At 43.7% G+C, this 17,392-nt stretch overlaps 1 protein-coding gene across 3 annotated transcripts in view; it reads right to left on the bottom strand.

Annotated features, from left to right (window-relative positions):
- sema6cb (semaphorin 6Cb) overlaps positions 1 to 17,392 on the bottom strand; it is a 257,350-nt gene that overhangs the window by 139,182 nt on the left and 100,776 nt on the right. For all 3 annotated transcript variants that reach the window (XM_085803468.1, XM_085803466.1, XM_085803467.1), the window contains exon 3: positions 9,706 to 9,876. The gene's annotated coding sequence lies outside the window, so the exon portion shown is untranslated. The remainder of the gene's footprint in view (positions 1 to 9,705; positions 9,877 to 17,392) is intronic.

The raw sequence follows: 17,392 nt of genomic DNA, 5'->3' as shown, positions 1-17,392 counted from the left end.
CAAGTGGCACACAGCACACAGGAACGTGGCCGTTGGAGATGTTGTCTGGCTCGCTGACCAAAACATCCTGCGAGGTCAGTTCAGGCTTGCCAGAGTCATTGATGTCAATGCTGACAAAAAAGGAATCGTAAGGGATGTGCATGTCAGAACCTTCCCCAGCTACCCAGTCTCAACTGTGAAGCCCACTCAAAAGGTGAGAAATCCATCAACCAAAATACCTGCAACAGTTCTTCACAGAGACGTCAGACGGATAGTCGTCCTGCTTCCAGTTGAAGAGCAGCAACAATGGAACAATTGAATCCATCGCAGAGCTGGTGTGACCTCCTTGGGTTGAGCAACCAGGAGGTCAAGTGGGAGGTGTTGTGTCAAAACCTGGTTCACTGAGAAAGGAGCCACAATCTCAGATCTCAGACACTCCAAGCCTGCAGGGGGCAACCACATCAGTGGTGGAACCCCAGGTAAGAGGAAGGAAGTGCCTGAGGGAGCACATTCACCTGCGCACCCATTCAGGAAGCATGGTTTGAAATGTTTGGAGCTGGCTCAGTCAGCTCTCTTGCCTGCTCCTGGAGACACCTCACAGCCACAGCTCCTGATCGACAATTGAAGACACCACTGGTACAGTACAGTAAATGTTTAAGTTTGGAGGCCATGCTTCCCAAATGCTTTGATTGTGTGTTTGTGGTTGCAATGGTTAAATTTAAGTTGAGTAAATTGGAAACTTTATTATGATTTTATAGAAGTACTTTGGTACTCATGCTTTGTTTCTAGTACTCTAATAGTGACCTTTGGTGTAGCTTGTTACTTTAATTGTTAACCTTTTTGAAATGATTTGAGTTGAATTAATCTGAATAAGTTTAATTTCATTTCATTTATCAAGTAACATTAACATTTATTAATTCATTTATTCTTTATTAAGAAGTGTGAACTGAAATTATTTGCTATTAATGCCTTTGTCTTTCTGTTTATCCTAGGTTATTAACCTACTATTCTGTTACACCCCATTCATCTCATTCTGCCCCAAAATAAAATACTGAAGATTGAACAGAATTGAGTTGTCCATCGTGTCCTTCAGCAGTTGATCAGCCGTTTTTCAAGTTTGGGCAGAGCTGTGGTCAACAAATACACACTTCAACAGCACATAACTTGACAATGACGGAAGACTTTCACTGAACTGTGGATGGGAGGTGGTGACAGGGGTGTTTACAGGGGCATCTCAATAAATTATAATAACATAGATTTGAATTAATTTATTTCAGTAGTTTGATAGTGAAACTCATTATATTACACACAGATTGAAATATCTCACGTCTTATTTATTTTCATTCTAATGATTTTGTCTTACATTTAATGAAAACCCAAAATTCAGTATCTCAAACATTTAGACTATAATGAAAAAGTTCACTATTGTAACTTAATGATGTCACATTCTAATCAGCTTATTAACTCTAAACACCTGCTAAGGTTGCTGGGCCTTTAAATGCTCTTTTAGGCCGTGTTTACACGCCACTCCAAATCAGATTATTAGCATCCAGATTGTATCAACTTTGAGTTTTAGACAGTCTGAACAGCCAAACACCATATGAAATCTGATTCTGTGACTAATCTGATTCAAACCACACCCTTTTTATATTTTTATATTCATATTTTTTTTTACGTTTTGCACTGTTTTTCTTATTTTGTTTGTTGTGGCTGCTACGACAATTCAGTTTCCCTCTGGGGATTAATAAAGTTGTTTCTGATCTGATCTGGTGGTTTCAAATGTGATTCTGATCCAGATTTGTACAGATCTGTTTCAATGTGAACAGCTCAGCTGCTCAAATCAGATTCCTAAGAGTCTTCTGTGTCACTCGCAGCACAACGTGAACAAAAACAATAACAATGGTAACGGCATGACCCACACCGACAAATCATGTGGAACGTCTCCTCTGGCATCTAGAAATGTGAGTGCCACATTGCATTGTCCAAATCTGATCACTTGTGATATGCAATGTGGACTGTCAGGCAGTGAGATTCTGATCAGATTTGCAAAAAAAAAATGATTTTGGGCTGCGATGTGAACAAGACCTTAGTGTTTTTCAGTAGCTTCAATAGTTGTGTTTCCATTGCAGGGTTTCGCAAAAATAAAAGTGATATTTCTAAAAAATGACAAAGTACAATTCCTTTTTGCAGGTGTTTCCATTGAAAGGTGTTTTGCTTTTGAGCCGTAATTTTCATGAAGTCTAGTTCGTGACTGTAACAGAAGGAACTATTGTTTGGTTATTCACAAGGACTTGCTATTGTGTGACACCGCCTGAGTTATCAGACCGAGTTGAATGATTGGACCTCACACGCCAAAGTTGTATTAAAATAACCTGGTTGGGTGGAAACGGTACACGGGACGGCACGAAAACAGACGGGAAAGAGAAGGGAAACAGAAAAACATTACCAACAGGATCAGATCTGATCAGACCTGGAGTCACGTGTAAATGTGAAAAAAGTGTTTCCATTACAGTTTTGCAATACACCATATCGACACGCCTGAATGCCACCTCATGAGAACGTAAAAACACCACAAAAAAAACACTACTATCTACACTATCTATCAGGAAGAAGATTGCTGATCTAACAGTTGTCTTCTTCTAACTCATTGAGATGCACCTGTATTTTCTATTGATTTTATTTCTGTAAGTGGAGCTTTTCTCATTTGCATTGATATTGCGACACAAAGAAAATACACAGAGCTCATATTCAAAACCAGGACAATACTCAGTGAAAGCCTTGGCACACTGAAGTCAGACGGTTGGAGAACATGCTCTCTAATTGTCCAGGGGCAGTGGAGCGTGTCTGCTGCTCCAAAACTAAAACCAGATTGTTTTGTGACTTCAAAATAAACCAAAAAGACGTCGAAGCAGAGGAAAATTAGCGAAGCAGCATGTGGATGTTTCAAATTGCTGATCCATAAATCTTTGCATTTGCTATTAGGAAAGAGCCACAGAGGTGCTGCTGGCATTTTTACTCTGGTGGAAACAGACTAGAGTTAAACACAGACCATTTCAAGCTATTTAAATGAGATATCGGATATGGAACCCAGGCTGTGCTGCTGTGATGACTTGTCCGGTGTTTTCTAGTTAAAGAAACACAGTTTTTTGCACAGCGGCTTTTCCCAAGAAACTGAAAAACGAAGGTGTGAATTCCATTAGTGAGGCGTTCCGCTGAGGTTTGCTGCTGCTGCTCTTCAGCTGTTGTGAGCCAGGAAAGTGTTTTAATCTCAGCTCCACTAACACACACACACACACACACACACACACACAGGTCCAGCAAGCTTTACATTGATCTACCTGACCCGCGATGCTCTCGGCCAAAAGGTCAAGAGATCCAACATTAGCGAGAAAATCATCATTCATCTTTAATTCCTTTGCTCCTGTCTGATAAAGCTGAGGACACACTACATGATTTCCACAGTCGTTACCGATGTAGAGAAGACGTGGAGTTCACACTAACCCACTGAATTCTGCAGATTTTTCAAGACAACTGGGGATCACAGATTAAACGACTGTGCCAGATGAGGGATCACAGACGAGACGATTTGTCAAACCAACTGAACGCACCGAACTCTCACCAACGCTCTCACAGTAGTGAGAGTTTGAGTAAACAAACATGGAGGACATACGGCTCGCTGCTGCTGCTGCTGGTTGTGCAGTTATCTGCTGTGAGAAATCCAGTTAAAAGAAAAAAACTAAGGAAGGAAGGTTTATGAAGTTAAGTTAAGTTAAGTTTAGTTAAGTTTATGAAGTAGTAGTTTCATATATAGTGAAAATCAACAATCATTAATCTTCCTTCCAGACTATATTCAGTCAAACTTATGAGTCAATAATTATTTCATATCCTGAAAATGGAGTATACTGAAGCTACAGTATGTACCTGCCTACCCTTTAATCCTATTTACGTATTAAGCCTTAACTATTTACATTTCAATAATAAAGTTGTATCTATTCATCTGTATAAAAACAGCTGGATGAAACTAAAAGAAGTGTCCTATCTTCACCACTATTTCCATGTTGTTTTCCACCGTTTGAGATTTGACTGGTTTTCTTTTAATGACATCATCACGTTACCGATCCAACACCCCACCCAATTGGCCAGACTTGGAAAGGCAGCTGCAGTTTTGTCCCGGCAGTTAGCTAGCTATCCCTGAAGCTTCTGGATGACTGTCTCAATATCAACATGACAGAATCAGATGCAGGTTAACAGATAGTTAAGGTGGTATGTAACCAAAGAAATGCAGCCATTCAATACGGTTGAAAAATCAACATGCAAAAGTTTGACCAGCAGAAAAAGACAATTACATCGACCCCAATTACTTGTGTGACAATTAATCCTCAACTAAAAAATAATAATCGTGGCAGCCCTATTGGCCATGTGTTTCCAGCTGGGTCAGTAACCAGCAGGGTTGGGCATGCTACTTTGAAACAGGAATTAGTTATAGTTACTAGTTAGTTTCCCCAAAAAGTAAAGAGTTAATAACATAGTTACTACATGATAGTAGTAATAATTACAAAGAAAGTATCTATTGCGTTACTTTTTTATAAAATGTTCAAATATGTCAAATGACTTGGACTTCCCCTTCTAACCCTCGTTTACCCAACTACTGCTCTAACCAACTCACTCAGTAACCCTCCACACAGGCAGGCTCCGTGACGCGATGTATCACTCCGCCTCTTCCACATGATATCGCTGATCTAAACAGCTGATAGGCAGAGTGATACAGCGTGTCGCGGAGCCTTCCTGTGTGGAGGGATACTGAGGTTGGTTGCGTTGGTTAGTTCCAGATAAACATCTTCTTCCGGCCGGTTGATGAACTGAAAAAAAAAAAAAAAGTTCTTAACATCCTACATGTTTTATTTTCTGATGGGACTTCCTGAGTCAAGTAACGGCGTAACCTTTTTGATTTAAAAGAGTTTTTAAAAAGTAGCACTGTTATTTTAAACACCGTTATTCCCATCACTGGTAACCAGTACAGACTACCCGATTGTGTCCAGAGTCGGCTCAGTTTGAATTGCTGTGACTGAAGGTGGGCGGGGTCTGTTCGCCTCACACACTTGCCGATTTGAGTCTGGACCTTGTCATGCTGACTGGTGCAGACTAGGCCCGACTGTAAATCCTGGGTAAAATTGTGCAAAAGATTGTGTAGTGCGTCCCCAGCTCAAGACAGCGCTCCCTGCTGCAGCGCCACATGACTTCAGCTGAGATGGGAGTGTTTTTAAAGTCTCTGCCCTATGTAACTGTAAAGAAGCAGAAAAAAAAAAACCTAAAGGAGGAAGGAGTGGGGGACACAGCCTAATAAGCAATGCCAGTCCTGTCAGACAAACTATGATCATAACAGACGTCATGCTGCAATGAAAAACACCCATGGGGATTTTTCTAGTGGAGCTGCACCAAAGCCTCATGGGCAAACATCGTTAAGACGGCGGTGTCTGTAAATAGAACAGGCTGCTGACATGTACAGTACAGCAGCGATGGTATGTGTCTCTATAGTGTAGTAGGCCCACAGTCCCACCAGCCTACCATTAGTCTGAGCTCTGTCTCTCTGTCAGAATCCCTCAGCATCCCTCTGGCTCTCCAAGCGGAGCCGAGCTGCAGAGCCTCTGACAGTTAGCAAGCGCCTCCGCTGCACACATCATTGATACTAATGGGGACGGAAGGCTGATGTAGGGTGGCTTGTGTGTCAGAGTTCGCTGGGGTGTGCCAGTCTGGCCTGTATCTTGTGCGTGCGTGTGTGTGTGTGTGTACGGTGGTTGCCGAAGTCAGGATTACACAAGTGGAGCATGTGTGGTTTTTTGCTCTGCGGCACGGAGATCAATTCATGTCGCTGCAGCAAATGGCATGACAACCAGTCTCCTCCCCATCACCATCTGCCTCCTCTGTGCCAATTTGTCACAGCACATCCAAGTGTGGCCTTGCCCTCATTTAACATTGACTCGGGGAGGAAAACGCGAGGGGAGAGAAGGGGTAGAAGGAGAAAATAAGGGCACTGACAAAGACGCCGGCCCTCGGGGCGAGCAGCAGAAGGGGTCAACCTGAGTTTATCACAGGGCAGAGGCAAGAAATAGACACAGACAGGAAAGGTTCCTGGTGCAAACCACAGACCTGCACCAGCCTGCTCTCAAACCTGGAGCAGACCAAGGATTAATGTAAAATCATTTCTTTAAAGAAAATTAAAAATAAGAGAAGGGACAGCTGCACTCTCAGTGTGGCACTGAGTTGGTGGTACGTTCCTTTAATTTAATGACTGAGCAGACAGGTGCTACCAGCAGGCTGCTGCTGGGTGTAAAACACTGTTTAAATGTGACGTTAGCAACTAGAGTCACCACCTCATGGTTGTATCCCTCCGCCGCACAGACTAGTTCCAGGTTACATCACTGTTTATCCAGAGTCAAGTCAATTATGAACCATTATTAAAGTAACATTGCGGAGTTTTTCGGCCTTAAAATAATGTTTCCAGACTCATTGCAATGATAGAAAAATGGTTAATAGGATGAATGGTGCTGCCGCCGCAGAAATGTGAAGAAGTCCCTTCAGGGCATTCCATCCATAAAGCCCAAACAGTGTTTTATGACATCCTAACACTCTTGACATTAGACTCTAACAGTGAGTTCATCTTTGTGAATGTCTGCGACTAACTTCTCTAAGTTGTGTGGAGACGTGACTGAGGCAATCTGCCCACGAGGACGAGCCGGATGTCTGAACATATGGACGAGTCGGCGACAGTATGGCTCTGGCTCTGGCTCTGGCGTGGCCGGTGCGGAGGCGCAGAGTGAATGATAATAACAGCGGTCACATGACTCCAGGTCTGTGAGTTCAGCTGGCTGTAAAGCTGCGCTGATTGAGACACAGGGCAGGACGTGTCAAGAGCTCTCTGCCGTTCTGCTTCGGTACACAAAGATCTTTTCCTTTTTCTTTTTCGCCCGCGGAGCATGTGGGACACGAACAACCGCTCATACATCCAAACTATGCATTGCACTAAGCTTCATTTATAGTGGGAAGGACACAGGGCCCGCATTGTCAAGTGAGTGGGTGACAAGATATGAAAGCAATGCCACTCAGTCTCTTTCTGCCTCCATCTCCCTGGCTGTCTCTCTCTCTCTCTCTGGTTTTTGGCAACAATAATACTTCCATTCAGCTCGCCGGTCTGATCATGTTTCACGCCTGTGCGCCCGCATTGACTACCATTCTGTCCCATTTCACCCCCTTTGATATGTCTTTGTGTCATCGATAATGACAGGCAGAAAATGCCGCCGTCCACACACACCACCGGGGCCCTCGTGCTGCCACGGCGACGGCGCTCCGGTTCAAAGAGCCGGGGTTCCTGTACATTCGACCTTCCACACCAGGCCGCCAGCGCATTGTCTGCTCCCGCTGTCAGCAGAGAGCCGAGGGGCCGCTATTCACTTTAACCCACGCACAATGGGGCCCCACAATGTGTCGCGCGCACACAAAACACACAAATCACGGCACAATAGTGGAGCTTTGAAAGTGTGCATGAATAAAGAGAAACCACCGGTGGGCATTTGTACTGTTTAATCGCTGCAGAGACCTAACCCCTGTTTATTTGTGACCTGCTCCAGCAAAATGAGTCACAGTGACCCAAATTTCAAAATTGAGATTTTGGTATCAATGGAAAGATGAGAAAATAAGCTTTAAAATGATACCCTAGTTTTAAGATATCGCCATTTTAATTATGGTCTTCCACTCACTGTTTTCGATTGAAAACCTGAGAAAATTGCGTTTAAACAATTTAGAACATCTCTGGTTTAAAGCCTTCCGTGAATTTGGCGTCTGTTCCGTACCATGTGTTTACACGTACCTTGTAGAGGCACCATTCAATGACCCTCGGAAGGCAGACGGTAACTATTCAGATGCTGTTTACAGCTCGCCTCTATCATAAACGGTTCAGAAGATATTTCATGTTTTGTAAAACATCTGCAAGCGTTAGCATGCTACATTTGGTTTAGCATCGATGCTACGCTTGGTTTAGCATCGCTGCTACCGCTCAGCTTAGCATCTGGTCCCGTACTATGTGATTACACGTGGCTACCCTTGTTGTCATAACTGCACCATTCAAGGACCCACGGAAAGCGGAGAATATCACGATTCAGATGCAGTTTACAGCTCGTCCCTATCCGATTCAGAAGGGATAGTAGCATTTTTTTAAAGTGGGATTGTATGATCTACAAATAGCCCCTAAGTACTTTAATTGCAGTAGAAGACTCTCTGCACTCCTCCCGTTAGCAACGTCAGCCCATAGCCCTGAGGTAAAACCTCTTTTAGGCCACGAAAATAGGCCGTTTCTTTGGGTCCATTCACAACAATGTATGTTGTAAATCTCTGGGCAGGGCTATGGGCTGGCGTTGCTAACGGGAGGAGTGCAGAGAGTCTGCTACTGCAATTAAAGTACTTAGGGGCTATTTGTAGATCATACAACCCCCTTTAAAAAAATGCTACTATCCCTTTATTTAGCCTAATGTTGTGCTCCTCTCTAGGGGGTTAAAAGTTGTAAGTCAAATTTAATTGTCATTTGCGTGCCTTTCCTCAATTATCTGGACTATAAAACTTTGGGAGATTGTTTTTGAATGTCATTTCTTTGAAATTAGCAAAATTTTGATTTTTTATTGACTTTCCACATTATCAGCTGATTATCTAAAAATAGAACGTTGCGACTTCCGACTCATTTCGCCAGAGCGGGTCACATTTGTCTACCTGGGCGTGCGAGGCAGAGCGCTGACTCTCTCTCTCTCTTTCTCTAGAGCCTTTTCTGTCACTTTAGAAAAACACTTCAAATTCACAGCTTATAAAAAAAGTCAGCTATGGGGAGTGACAGAGGAGAGCCATTAACTGGCAGAGCTCTTCTTAATGTGGCCAGTCTGAGCCCGGCAGTGTCTGAACTGGAAATCATAGTAGACAAACACGTCGTTATTTCATACATTCATCTTAACGACCCCGCCGCCGCATTGTGAGGAGTTCCGGGGCGATCCGAGTGTGTAAGGAAAACAAGTCAGCAGCCAGATGAGAGCGCTGCTAAAGATGCTGAAGTCGCTGAAAAGACTAAAAAAAAATTGCGGCGAATGACAGAGGCGGCTTCTCTAAAACATTCATTTTGTACAGTTTTGGGATTTGTGCGACGTAGCTGGCACCGATGTAAAATGTAATATTTTAGAAAGGGATCCAGAGCCAGAGCCATCAAATACTATTACATCTTATACTGCTTCTTAGAGAGGATAAAAATGTATTTTCTGTTCTTGACTGACGGGTTCTGAAGTGTTTTTTTTTTCCTTTTAAGATGGAAAAAATGTGGTTATTTTATAAAACTGATTTTTGCAGCTGCTGTATTTCTGTTCCTGCATTCAAAAAATTGGCACAGGAATCAAAATTTGAATTAGAATCTGTTTCACTTCAGTTTTGTTGCTGTTCTTGAAAATTACTGTTTGTGTGTCTGTGTGTGTTTTCAAGGAACTTATGGAAAATGAGTGTTCAAGCTGTACTGATTATCATGATTGTGCACAAGCAGAATGTCTGAAAATATAACATTATATTTCTATTGATCCCTGATTGGCTGGCTGTTTTTTTTGCTTTTTCCCAGACCCACAAAGGAAACACACACACACACACACACACACACAGAAACTCAACAGAGCAGAAACTGGAAGGATTTAAAGGTGTGGAACTTACAGACTGGTTTTCTCACATGAAACGACCGTTTAACTCCTCCCACTTCTCCCAGGGGCGTAGGTTGTTTTGTTTTTTTTTGAAGATGGGGTAACTTGGGTGGGGTTGTAGGGGCTGAGACCCCCCCTTCCAGGTTCTCTCCCCGGAAACGTTCAGCAGTCTACAGCAAACCTCCTGTGAGAGGAAACATACAGAAACACACATGAGAAGGGTCAACAACAGCTGCACAACACAGCACAACACAACACACTGCTGGAAAACCTCAGGGGTCTGACTTTTTTTCGGCTTAAACGGGGTCAATGGCCGACGTGGCCCCCATGGAGAGGCTCTGTGTCCTCTTGGTATAATCTCCACAGTCACTCTGCTGTCATAACATCACACTGACACAAGCAGAGAGGATGGAAATAGATCCAGATGTGGCGGGTCGCAGCCACAACATGGCCGAGGGGCTACATGGTCCTGGCTGAGCACCACTCTTCTTTTTTTTCCAGAAAAGTCAAAAGAAATGGTAGAAAATCAATATTAAGGTAGTTATTTTACTTCCTTTTGTCTCTTTTGTTGGTAGATTTCTCCTAAATTCACCCAAAGTTAGCAGCTACTGTGACATACTGTGCTGTGCTTGTTGTCTGACCCATGTCATGTCAGGTATCATTGTAAAGCTCTCTCTCTCCTGAACAATTATGTAGGCTCCAAAAATTGTCATCTCCTCCGTATCCGCAACCAATCATAAAAGTATGATTTACATTAACAATCTATGGAATTTTACAGTACAAGTTCTTAAAAGGCTGTTTTCTCAAAAAGAGTTATTCCTCAAACTCTGAGCCTGAAATCTCCACTTCAGCAGAGACACCAAACCTTCCAGTTTCATTCCTGTCTATATTCTGAATGTTGTTACAGAGAGGATTGTTGATATATCATTCACAGCCTGATTTATACAACGTTTTGTTCCTAAAAACATGGCAAAATTAGATTTTTTAGGGCTGGTGACAGTATTTTCTCATTTACAAAGTGATAAAAAGAGATATCCAAAATCCCCTCAGTAAAAACTTCTGACTCTAATATGTCAACAAAATAAAACAAGAATTTTGAAAGGGGCTTTATCCATTTTTCAGATTTCAGTTCTGGAAATGTATGCAAAATAGCACATATTTCATCAGATATTGCCTCATTTACATATTTAAACATACAATTTGACAAAACTTGTAATACAAAAAATATTTGTCTTAATGTAAGTGATGAACGTGGTAAGTTTCATGGTGATACCTGTTATGTAAAATTTTTACCCTATTCACCTGTAGTGTCTCCCCTTAACTTCTCCTATTTTTATCGTTCTTCCATGAAGTGCTCATGATATCACAGCGCGCACGATGACAGCCGCTGCAGACAGGCAACAAAGTTCATCATTATTCTAGTTCCCACGTCCTCCCACGCTCTCTGTGTCTCCACTCTGAGTGTCAGCTATCTTAACAGCAGACGAACAAACGCACCATGTGCTTTCATGTGCCTACGCTTATGGTAAACTGTGTGGGCATCCATAACTTGTTTTCATAACAGTATGGAGGGAGTGCTGTGGGGAGGAGAAGAGCTGATGTAGCTGAAGAGAAGAGGAGCAGCGTGGTGGAGTCACTGCAGCTCTCATCTCTATCTACAGCTTCACCTGCAGCTTCCTGGACATCAGACATCCATCAGACTAGACTGAGAGCAGAAGAGAAGAGAAGTTTTTTATTGTTTCGGCGTTTCGTCCAGACAGGGTGAAAACGGTATTTTTTGGAAAGGGGTCACAGTGGGAAAATCTGAAAACGCAGCCCCAGCGTATTTGTGTCTTTTATGAAACAATGACATCATACCCCCCACAGCTCTAACCTGTCACCTGAGCCACACAGCTAGACGTACAGTCTACAACAACAACAACAACAACAACAACAACAACAGTCGACTACTGTCGGTCCCTTGGACAATGCGTCTGAATCGCGCCCGTTAAAGAGACCCCGAGGAGTTTGCTTTTGGTTTAAAAGAGTCTCATATTAGTGCATTTCCTAGTTTCCCGGACGCTGCCTGGCGTCAAAAAGAACAAGAAAAAGATTGTTTTGAGTGAAGCTGTGTTTCTGTGTGGACAAGGCCTGAGAGAACCAGAATCCAGGAGGCCAGGCTGCAGAAGAACCCCTCCCACCCAGCAAGATGCCTTTTTAACTTCCTCCCCTCTAAAAAAAAAGCATCATGTCAAGAAGAACCAGATTACAGAACAGAATAGAGCCAAGATTTTATCCATCCATAAATTTTTCATCGTAGCGTCATGTTAATTGTCTCTCTTTGTAGTTTTTTTGTCTGTTGGTTTCTGTTGGATACATGTGGGTTTTTCCTGTTTTATGAATTCTGTTGTTATGTCCTTGTGTTTATTTTAATGGCTTTTAACACCTTGCCAGGAGGACTACAGACGGATGTCCATTAATGTGCATTGTCCTCCTTAAATAAAAAAAAAAAAAAAAGATGTCTGACTCCTTAACACTCAGGAAGTACCATTTGAAGCCACATGGTATGTTTTAACCAAGGTGCTGTCAAGACTTTATGCACACTACATATTTATCATTTATCAGTATTATTTTGTTATTTTTTTCTTAATTTATGGTGCACTATGCACACTTTAATATGGATTGCTGCTACTGTATTCCTACCACGGGTGCCTTATATACTCCTTTCATTGGTCTACTCTGGTTTTATCTTATTTCATATTTGTAATGTCTAGATTGAATGTTTCTTGTCAGTGCGTGAAGCCCACTGAAGCAAATTCCAATCAACCTGTTGACATGGCAGTAGAGTAGTGAATCTTGAATCTTGAACTCTGAAACGTTCCTCCTCCTGGAGCTCAGCTCTGCTCTTCAGAGGCTCATTGTTGGGGCACAGCCGGGGTTCACACCACCACCATCATCCTTTACCCGGCCTCCCCACAGACACACCACAACTACACTAAGGAGAATTCATGACAGATGAACTTCCTGTAAATCCGTTCTTGCAAGTTCAGCAACCCCCCAAACACACACACACACACACACACACACACACACACACACACACACACACACACACACACACACACACACACACTCAAAGGCCTTCCCTGATGGCCCGTGGTGACTAATGGCAACTGGTCCATGGATTTCCTGTAACCAGGCTTTACTCCTATTAAACAGACACACATACACCTCCACCCACATGGCACTTAAATTAAGGGTTGCGACCGCAGAGCGATTCCTCACATCCTCAGCCAAGGATAAAGCATGTCCAGCTCACTGACTCAGTCGCGCAGCGCGGCAGATAAGCTGCGTTGCTTTCCCAATCCCCTCCTGAATGAGGCAGCTGACTGCAGCTGCTGGGAGCGACGTCAACGCGGCGGCCGACTCCCAGCGTCGCCCGGCGGAGGCTCTGAAGGCCCGTAAATACTTAACAACCCCGGCCTTCTGCAAATTAAGCAGAGCGCGGCCCCGGAGCTTTGGCAGGCCGGCTTACGGTGACTTAAAGGGATAGTTCACCCAAAATTCAAATTTCACTCATTATCTACTCACCCTCATGTCGACTAAGAGCTGTGAGAATTCTCAGAGTCCTCCGTTCCTTCTCTGAGTTACGGGGGGGGGGGGGGGGGGGGGGGGGGGGGGGGGGGTCCGTGTAGCAGTATTTGTCCATATAATGGTTGTCAATGGATACCAACTTTCTTCGTCCAAAAAGACACACCAAAAAACATCCAAATACCTCCATACTGCTCGTCTGTAATGTCCCTCTTGTATTGAAGCCCTGACATGAGAAATTGTTCCGCCGGTCAGTGCAGAACACACAAGATTTGCACTGACACACACCGAGACACTGGGAGCTACCGCTACAAACAAGCTTAAAATATAGACTTATTTAATTTTTTCCAGAACAATTTCTCATGTTGGGGCTTCAATACAATCGTCTTTTTGGACGAAGAAAGTTGGTATCCATTGACAACCATTATATGGACAAATACTGCTACACGGACCCCCCCCCCCCCCCCCACCCCGTAACTCAGAGAAGGAACGGAGGACTCTGAAAATTCTCACAGCTCTTAGTTGACATGAGGGTGAGTGTATAATGAGTGAAATTTGAATTTTGGGTGAACTATCCCTTTAACCTGTGTGGTGTAAAGACACAGAGAGAAGGGGAGGGGCTTCGGTGAGAGAGTGTGTGGGCCGCCGGGCCAAATGACACCAGGTTTTAGTCATGGGAAAAGGCCTGGTGGAGAGCAGAAAGTGACATCAGCTCTGAAAACCTATTGAAATTTTACTAGGTTCCATTACACATAAACCTCTGACCGCTTCCTCCCGCCGTCCCACGCGTTGGTCACACTGTGGACAGGCCGCAGCTGTTTCTCCAGTCACAAATCATCGCCATCAATACGCCGGGGAGAGAAGGTCGACACCAATCTCACAATATTCATGACAGACGTATACGGATGAGTGACAAGGCGGAGGAAACCAACAAGTGTTGGGCAAACAGATCCAGAGGTATCGACTGTGAACACAGAAGCGCTGCAGCATGTGAATCCCATCATCTTCACACTGATCAAACCAATCAATAACCCTCTACAGAAGCATCTGCACTCATCACATTTCTCCTCTGTTCCCTTTAAAGCTCTGTATCTTCTTTTTTTTTTTTTTTTAGGTATTCTCCTTCAAGTGTGGATCTATAGGAAGATGTGTTTGTAGTTTTAAGAACTAAAAAACAATCTCAGTCTAGTTTTACATCTGTTCTCTGAGGCTGCTCTCTGGAGCTGCAGGAACAACAGGTGACTGCTTTGTTGTGACATCACAAAGTGACAGGAAGTTCTGACGGATGGTTTTAAGGCTCAGTTTCTGAATATAAATGTGTGTGTGTGTGTGTATTTCTCTGTGGACTGAGACTTTGATACGTTCACTGATTAAAGGGATAGTTCAACATTTTCGCAAATTGGCCCATTTCCATAATCCCTATAGTTTTAGGAGTAGGTTCGTTACCTTAATTTGTCAAATACACAATCCAACAACTCCAAAACGCTCTGGTGGACAAGTTGTGACCTGCACATTCACCACGCTATGAGATAATAACAAAACGTTACGAGACGAGAAGTTTTTTTCGAGGTAAATGCAGAGACTGCTTGCTGAAAAACTGTCCCTGAAGGCAACGCGCATCAGCTGTTTTGCATGAATTTGCCTCGAAAACAACTCTGTCTGGTAACGTTCTGTTATTATCTCATAGCGTGGTGAATGTGCAGGTCACAACTTGTCCACAACAGCGTTTTGGAGTTGTTGGATTGTGTATTTGATGAGTTTGATGAGGGAAACAAAGAAATCCCATGAGCCTCTGTAGCGTAGCTCTGAGCAGCTCACGGCTCTGCTCCACCGTTCTAAAAATAGCTTGCACCGACAATATAAGATAACGAACCTACTGCTATGACTATAGGGATTATAGCAAAGGGCCAATTTGCCAAAATGTTGAATTATCCCTTTAATATAAAACCTAGAGCTACTTTATAATCACACTACACATCGACATCTTCCACGATAACATACGGGACTGTTAATTTACCAGCTGGCTGCACATATAGGGCTGGAACTGAGGATTTTTTTCCACTATCAATAAACAAATAAATCCAATAAGTGTTTAGAAAATCATGAAAATACCAATTTACAGTTTCCTATAGCCCGAGGTAACAACAACCAACAATACCTAAAGAGACCGAGTGTGCAGCAGGTCCTCACAACAGAGAAGCTACAGCTACTTATAAATACTTTTCTGCAAACTGCAAACAATCAATAAATGATTAATGAGTCAGCGGCTCCATCTACACTGCAAATGTGCCCAAAATCATCTGATGTGATGACAAATCACAAATCGTGACACACGACTGGATAATGAAGAATGAAGCACTGACCGCCAAAGTCTTTCGGGACTGTTCTCAAAAACAACACACACACACACCGGATAACCAACATGATTACCAGCTGCTGGCACACAGGTTAGAGAAATGAGGGTCAGCAGATTCAGTTACAGAGGACACAGGACGTCTCTGTCCGTCTGCTGGATGTTAGTTGTTTTGTCGAGCTGTTTTTTCTTTTTTTTTACTTCCAGCCTGAGCAGAGTAAGTTCAAGTATTGATTCCAGTGACAGAGATGAGCTGGTGGGATTGTTATCAGGCCTCTGGAACTTCAGCTGTTGGGGCTATTAGATTGCTCATATAACGCACGGCAGATGAAGGATAATGTTGCCGTGATTGTTTCATTGCGGCGCCGCGATCGCTGTGCCCCGGCGCTGGTGGCGTCCTATAATTTCTAATCTCATTTTCTAGAAATAGTCCCTCAGAGAGGGCCCCTTATCTTGCCATAATAGTTTGGAGGTGAGCCCCATTAACCAAATGAGCTTTTCGGAGCACAACATTCCCATTAACACCGCTCGTACAATCCCTCATCTCCTTCAGCGGAGCACCGGGAGCCCCCCTCTGCAGATGCCACGCACCACCACGCCAACATGCATGCATTGTGCCTCCACTGAGCAAAGCTGGCAAAATCAAAATCCCTCCCCCCTTTCCCCAAAATTACTCCAAACCCCACTCAACACGTTCATCCCACACAGAGAGCGACACGCCACATTCCCAACTCCGCTCCCACTGCTTTAGATATTTCCCTGCAGGCCTTGCGGCGCTCACTGGGTTGTGTTGGTGATCAATGGCCCCTGGCTGTGGGCGTCAAGGGAGGGGGGGGGGGGGGCTCCAGGAATGGAGGTATTAATAATGCAAGGTCCAGGCCTGTCATATCCTCCATTAGCACAGAGGAGGCGGGAGGCCCAACGGCTGATTGATTACTAATTAGATTAATTGCCATCTTTTAGAAAAGGAGGAGGATGTAATAGACTGGGGGGGGGGGGGGGCTGACAAGTGCGAGGGTAGAGGAGCCCGGCTGCTTGAAAAATATCCACCGAGGATGGTTAATACTGAACTTCTCAGATTAGGAATGCATGTTTCTCCTCCGAGATGAGTGCGCCATTCAGGAAAGAACAGCCCGAGTCTGTGTAATAAACAAGAATTCAATCAAAGTCCAACCGACTACCCATTACTTTAAAAAATGTCTAATAAATTGCTCAATTCTCAGCAGGCCTCTCTGCACAATGCACCTGCGTATGGAAAAGGAAAAACAACTCAGCCGCACTGACCGGTCTGCTAAGTGGAGAAGACACTTTGTTATTTGCTGTTTTCATTTGAGACAATTTCCTTCCCTCTCGTTCCCGCATTTGTGTCTTGTTAGCCATCACTATCTGGGAAACATGACGCGATAAGCCGCGCTGCTCTCCAGGTTTCCTGTAATGTGTGTAATGATAGTGTTGGCGAACACGAGACATTTCTGCTAAAAGGTGCAGAGGTGTGTGGAGATTGAGTTCCTCTTAATCTCCTGGCTGTCCTTTGGAGATAAAACTAATAAAACACACATCAGAGCTGCGGCGTACAGTACCAGAGCTTCAGGAGAAGCACAGAGAGTCGCTGGGTTTTCATTATGTTGTTAGGTTGTTAAAGGGCGAGTTCACACCTAAAGCTCGGTTATTCGATTCAAACCAACTCAAGTGTGATACATCGTTGCAATTTTTCAATTGGTCTGGTGTGTGTTGACAAAGGCCAAACTCAAACGGTCCAAAAACTGTCAATAAAAGT

This window comes from Trachurus japonicus, chromosome 16 (genome assembly GCF_045865225.1).
Source record: "Trachurus japonicus isolate A0001 chromosome 16, Traja_1.0".
Classification (NCBI taxonomy): domain Eukaryota; kingdom Metazoa; phylum Chordata; class Actinopteri; order Carangiformes; family Carangidae; genus Trachurus; species Trachurus japonicus.
Note: the sequence above shows the minus strand (reverse complement) of the source record. Positions and strands in the feature narration are given on the sequence as shown.